The following is a 7,395-nucleotide window of genomic DNA, read 5'->3' on the forward strand; positions in this document are numbered from 1 at the left end:
AAATCGCATCATTATTATTTAATCCCTCAATAAAAGAGATTTGAATAGGAGTTCCAAAGGAATCAGTTCATCCAAAGAAAGTAATGTCAAAGGTGGATGCCAAATAATCACAAAGCCGAAAGAATCACCGTATATTTTATTTCGACAACAATGCTAAATGATCAGAAATGTGAAAGAATCGCCGAATATGACTTCGATAACAAAAGTGATCCGAGCCATAGAGATGGCACATTCTAAAGAATTCAAAACGGGCTCAACCAAACTAGGCCCAAACTAAAATAAGTCAGTTACTTGTTCGGCAGTTGGTATGAAAGAAATGGAGCTCACTAGAAGCACCTAGGGGTTAAGTGGAAGGAGTAATTTAGGAAGAAAAGGGAAAAACGTAGCCACTATTGGGCCAGCATTATGTAAAGCCCCCGACCCCGGGTGCTCTACTTTCGCTTTGGTTGGATTTACTCATTCATATAATTCGGAAAATTAGAGTTAATTAAAATAAAATGCGGAATATAAGGTCAACCATTCTTACAAAACATAAGTACTTTGTCTTAAACGAAAATAACATAAGTCTTAAGCATTAAACATAAATAACACGTGACTCTTCTTTTCTTCGAAGCCAGTCTTCTTTTATTTGCCACGTGTCTCCCTCATGCAACTTGTCTCATCCTATTCGCCTGCGTGCATACTAAAAGTCAGCTACATTGAGTGAGTTCTAGGCAATTAATTAACATACATACATTCATATTCATACTTATACATGTCCGAAGATACGTATTTCATACATCACTTACTATTGCTCATTTGTACATGCATACGTACTTACATACTTCCTTTCATACTCTTCCTATGCTATACCGTGAACTATCCTGCTTCTTCTATCTCAGATATTTTTAGGGTCCGGTCCCTATATCTCAGATATTATCAGGGTCTTGTCCCTGTATCTCATATATTATTAGGGTCTGGTCCCTCCTGCCTCAATCTCAGATATTATTAGGGTCTGGTCCCCTTTCATCTTAGATATTATTAGGGTCTGGTCCATTTGTCTCATATAACCATACAACCATACATATCTCGTCAACTATCCATACATTCATTTCATACTTTCATTATCATAAGTGCATACTTTACCTGTCTCATGTATATAATATATATATATATATGTATATATATATATATATACACACATATTCATTCACATAAACATCATATAATAATAATATTCAATGCACAAACATACACATATCTTACACATATCACTTAGGATAAGTGCTTTAACTATCACATAGGAGTATGCACACAGCCCCGAAAAACGTCACAGAGAAAGGGGCTAGGACTCACCTGTAGTCAATTCCGCTCGGAATTAATCGTAATGCCTTTCTTCAATTGAACTCAACTAACTGTTAATAACATATACGTATTAATTCTCTATTTTTAATCTTCTTTATTTTCCTAAGTTAACGGGGTTAACCCTTTAAGTTAACTGAGCCGAACGTATCACCTTATAAACCAATTGCATTACTTTAAGGAAAATTAACTTTATTTTATTAGTTTATTAAATCTTAAATCTTAAATTTATTATTATTATTAAGAAACCAATCCTTATAGGTTATGAGTCGGGAGCGGTTTGCTCCTCCTGAAAGAATCAACTACCTGAGGGTAGCGGTGCAGAATAGACTGGGGAAGATATGATTACAATGCTTCAGTTGTCATTGATCAAGAAGGAAATCGAAAAGGAAGTCTGTTTTTTGGTGCGGTCTTCTTTCTATAAGAGTAGGCGTGGAGAGCTTTTTGTGGGGAAACTTGCAAGTACAGTTGGGTGGTCGGAAAGTTGCCACGAGTAAGTCAGAGGGTGTGACGGGCGGTGTGTACAGGGCCTCAATGAGATCTACAAGTTAACGGTTTCATAACGAACGTTTCGTTCACGATTTAACGAACTTATAACTTTGCCAAAGCTTAACTTTATTATTTTAAAGAACCTATTTTATGTGTTAACGAGCCGAACTTCTACGTAACCATACTTTATTAGTTTAAGGGATTTTAACTTAATTACTTATGAACTGCTCCTTGATCTTTAATGAGCTCATGTGCTTTACGGTTTCTTAACTATTCGGGTTCACGTCAAGTTTATATGTTTAAACTTTCCTAACGAGTCGGGTCTCGGGTTCGGGTCTCGTTTATCTTTATCTTATTCTTTTATTATTATTATTATTCTTATTATTATTATTATTATTATTATTATTATTATTATTATTTATTTTCTTTTATTATTATTATTATTATTTATTATATTAGCTATAGTATGTTTACTAGAATGCACCATCTCCCCCTAAATTCATTCATAAGCAGACCCACCCTCCTTCCCTTCTAACCCATTCCACGGCCAACGCCTCCTTTCCTTTCCGGCCACCATGTCGACGGAGGAAGAAGAAGTGAATGGACCGACTTTTTTTTTTATTCTCTTAACAACTTGGATCGGGTCTACTTGTTTCTTGATTTCCAATGGTGTTAATGATGTAAACTATGACCCCATTGATCGGTATAGTTATAAGTCACTAAAAGCTGCAAATATATTTACTATTTAGTATTTACCTTTGCCCATAGCAGCAGTTGAAGTTATGCCTCCTTGAACGGTCCTAAGCACCCTATCATAATAATTCGCACCGAACCATTTTTGATGAGCCAATGTGTCCACCCCATTATTCCTCTCCTCTCTTTCAATCCGCTCCACGTAAACCAACACCCCTCTCGTCGTGAAATCTTTTGCGAAGGTGTCAACAATCAACGCGTCCGCGTGGAAACCAGCAAGCGTTATGAACTGCCAAACGTATCCCAACTTGGCTATTTTCGGGATGAAGTCCATCATCTGACGGTCGCTCATCCCCGAGGCGTCCCAGTTAAAAGAAGGGGAGAGGTTGTAAGCTAACATAATCTCGGGTTTCATCGTCTTCACCCCTTGAGCAAATTTGGTGCACTCGACCATGTCTGGGCTCGCCATCTCCATCCATATCACATCCGCGTGGTTAGCAAAAGCCCAGCCGCGGACTATTGCGGCTTAGACCGAGCCTTTGAACCGGTAGAAACCTTCTCTAGTTCTTGGCAAGTCCCATTCCCTGAAAAAGTTGGTTAACCCGAGTCTTGACACGATTTCTCTAGCGTCCTCGTTCGACAAACACTTCTCGTAGCTCGAGTGGTTCATCCATTCGTTTAGCTTCCTTCTCTTTTCCGTTTCGGAAACGTTCATTTCTCAGATGGCATCCACAACAGCGTCTGAAATGTTTTCAGATGTGCCATGGAGAGCCAGTTGTCTTCCAGGGCTTGAAGCTCAGGCCCCCTTTTGCCCGTAGCCATTGCCTCTAACAACAGATTGGCCAACCCTTTACCTTTAAGTTTAGGGTTGGTCACACCAAGAATAAACTAGTGGTCGCGGGTATCGATGTTGGATTGGATCAGGGTGGCACCCACTTCATCGGTACGAGCGACCAACACAGTTTCAGTTCCCATTATGTCAAACTGTAGGCGGGCGGCTACAAGCCGGTTGATATGTTCGCTAACGGCTACCAAAACTTTTCCAGCCATGTGACCACATTTCTTGGTCACGGATGACTAGTCCTCTATGTGGACCCCGGCCGCACCACGTTCCACAAAAAGCTTACAAAGCTTTACAGTTGCGGTGGCGCCACCGAACCCAGTGTCACCATCGACTATAATCGGCTTTAAGTAGTCAATATAAGGGGTCCGGGCCCTCTCTTCTTGGTTCATGCTCATTCGGGCCTCCCTTTGTTTGCGGTCTTGGTACTGTTGGGCGAAAAACAAGTGCTCGACTTTGTTGGGAACCGTGTCATACGGATAGTCAGCAAGGTCCGGGCCCGGCTCATTTGTTGATGTATGGGTAGATGAGCATTGCCACCCCCGACACATAAATGGTGTCGAGGTGTTTAGCCATCATGGTGACCTGGACCGGGTCTAGTGCACCAAAAGTGCGTGAAGACGTGCATTTGCTTGATGGGCTTTGAGGGTTCGCCAGAGCTTTTTCGCTAACTCATTTGAGCCATATGATTGGCGGAGGTTGCCACGAAGAGACACCACGTCACGGGCGGAGTATGGGCGGAGTGTGTTTTTAAACCGCTCTGAGTTCCACCATGTTTGCACCTCTGCTACCTCTGCTTGAAATTTTCCTTCCTCTTCTAAAATCTGTTCATTTAATTATGATTATAAGTTGTTAAACATAAACATGTGGCCATTTCCATCACAACATAAATAGTAAACATATACAAAGAAAATAATCAGTTTTTGAGATGCTATGTCTAACTAGTTTAATAAGCATGTCATCCTTAGTTGACACGTTTTAACACGATCGATTAAACAAGTCAACCTGTCCATGTGTTTAATTAAACTGATTCTCATTTTTTTTAACAATCGACCAACTCATTTAATACGTCTAGACAAATAAGTTATGCTAAAGTTACAATAATTTAAGTTTGGTGGCTTATGATGTTTTTGACACGAATGTAGATACGAGTAACCTGTCAACCGTATGTAGTGTCAATGTTATCTATAGCTTAACTAAAAAAGGTGCAAAAGAAATACTAGTATTAAGATAAGTAAACTACTCATATAAACATAAAATTAACAAAGAACTTTTGTAATGAGCTTAATGGAGCTAATTTTTGGACTACTGGAAAACTGAAATTGAATATATATAATTTAAATAAATTGTTAATTTATAAAATAAAGCAGATTGATATATCGAAATTAAATTTACAATGTTATCCCAAAGACAAATTTTAACGGCGTCGATCCTAAACGATTTATGTCATGTCATGACTTTGTGTCCATGTGTTGTATCACCACTAACAGATGGTATATGCTTGGACATGCATAACTTATTCGGCCTTTTTTTCTTTTCTTTTTTGGTTTTCACTTGACTATTTTATTTAGGTTACCCTAGAAGTCTAGAATAGCTTATCAAATAGTTAGTTTTAGGTTATCAAATAGTTAGTTTTAGTTAAGGGAGATATTAAGTAGTCTAGGGACCTTTTAATGATTTCATAAAAAAAAAATTTTTGAATCGGTTATAATTGAAATGTGTTTTGTTTATTTAAAAAAACACTTTTTAATGGTTTATGAAGACTTTCAATGAAAAATTTTATAAAAATACTGAATAATTTAGAAGCTAATTCATAATTTGTCAAGCCTTTTAACGATGCAGCACAAGGTTGCCAAACGACTCGTAAATTAGAATAACTTACCTATACATCGCCTTATGTTTCCTTATTTATTATAATCTTTTTTCAATAATATTAACCCATAGCCTTATTCTCCATATATAAATTATTGCTATTTTTCAACGTACAAATATAAATGGACATATACATATAGCCATTCTTTATACTTACATACGTATACATATACATATAAATATAATTATATAAAAATACAAAAATATATTACAGATGGGGGGAGGAAGATACCATTGAAGGAACGGAGAAAGATGCAGCCATGGGTAGAACTGGAATATGCAATATATTCTATATATAAATGATATACAAATACAAGTATGAAATGGGTCTCCCAAAACCAGCAATTTATAGACTTTATGCGGGAATGGGTGGGAGATGAAGATGAGGTCACGACAATTTTGGATAAGACTGAGAATAACTTGTTTTAGGATACCGTATCGAAACAAAGACCAAATGGAATTTTATTTCGTTTTTAATTAAATTATTGTTTACATTATTGTGTATGCATGTTTTCACTTATTTGTTATAAAACAGTTTTGGGTGTTAATCCAATCTAGTTCAGCCATCCATCTTATTTGGCTCGAGTCGAGCTACTCCAATCGTAGTCGACTCGTCTTGGATCGAGTTTGCCTTAAATCCAAACGAGTCGAGTTGGCATCCTAATTTGAATCGAGCGGCGGCTCAAGCCAACTGCCTTTTCCACTCGAGTGCCGTTGACTCGACTCAACGGGTCGATTCGTTTATTCAGTTTGAGTCGAACCCCGGTCGAGTCGATGATTCCTTTCCAACCACTCGAGTCGAATGGCGCTTTCACTCAACTGAAATCTCGAGCCGAGTATCAGCCTCACTCGATCCGTTTTTCCAGTCGATCCAACTATCCCACTCGACTCGTATTCAAGTCGAGTTCCCTCTCCACACAAATCCTTTGCGGGCCGAGTCTCACAAAAGTTGTTAGATTGGATATTTGGATTGGGTCACCTTATTTCTAGTTTGAATCAGCTTACTCGAGTCGAGTCATACTTCCCATTTGAGTCGAGTTCTTATCATCTTAAATTGACTCGAGCCCTTTAGCTTTGGTCGAGCCGAATGGGGTCCAGGTCCCATAGTTTTATTCTAATGGATAGTTGATCCAAATGGGGTATTCCAACCATCTGAACTCATGACCATTTGGACCCACTCACGTGAACCAAACTTTCATTATATATGCATATATTATGTACCATTGTTTAGACCAAAATCTCATTTAGTAGATGTTTATATATTTTACCAAATCCTTTACACCGAATCTCAACGTATTTGCTTGGTGCGATTAGAGTTCGTTTAGATCGGGTTTTATGGGTTCGTTTCGTTTCTTGCTCTCAAAGATCCGTTTGTCCATAATTATATCTTAACAAAATAGAAATAAGATGAAAATGGATAAAATGACCGATTTCTAACATAATACATACCTTAAAGTTTAGGATAGATTAAATCTTCGATTACTTGAAATCTCTAGACAAAGCTTCTAAGAATCTTGGATGGATGAAATGATGGAATGTATGAATAGAGGGTGAGTTTGTGTGTTTGTGTGTGTCTAATGATTGGAAAGTTAGGAGAATGATGAGGTAATAATATTAATTAGGGTTTTGGTTTGTTTATATAGGTTAAGCCCAAGACTTTAAGCCCATAATAGTGTTCAAGCTCATAAATCATTCTAATCTTTTCCTCTCATCTTATGATTAATTAATTAATTTACATAACGTAACGCGACACACAGCTAAAATAAACTTATATTATTTATTTAAATATATCTCAAAACGAGGACGTTACACATTAGGCACTGTCATAGTAGAAGCAATCAACAGAGTAGATCGGCTCATTGCATGAAGAAAGGTGCACAACTATCCCCTTCATAACTGCATTCTTTGTCGAAACAATAAGGGGAGTATAGTATCATAAGTAAGGTAAGTATAGCCCATCTTCCAAGTCTTAAACCTCAAAATAGAGTAAAGGCCCATTTCTACAATCAACAAAGAAACCAGAAAAGTTAAAACATTTATCAAGGGAAAAGTAAAGGCTTCGAGGTAAATGGTCACCCAGGAGGAAGAAGCATTCTTACCAATGTTCTTACCAACATTCCAGGTGTTTCTAAAAATATATCGATAAACGACATGAGTGA

The 7,395-nt window shown here is 37.6% G+C and overlaps 1 pseudogene; it reads right to left on the bottom strand.

The window, feature by feature from the left end:
• Nucleotides 1–2,575: 2,575 nt before the first annotated feature.
• Nucleotides 2,576–5,502, bottom strand: LOC143529175 (isocitrate lyase-like; annotated as a pseudogene).
• Between the last annotated feature and the right edge of the window lie 1,893 nt (nucleotides 5,503–7,395).

The sequence above is a fragment of the Bidens hawaiensis genome, unplaced genomic scaffold (genome assembly GCF_021521415.1).
Source record: "Bidens hawaiensis isolate Kalapana, Puna unplaced genomic scaffold, B.hawaiensis_p1.1 tig00008513_1, whole genome shotgun sequence".
NCBI lineage: Eukaryota > Viridiplantae > Streptophyta > Magnoliopsida > Asterales > Asteraceae > Bidens > Bidens hawaiensis.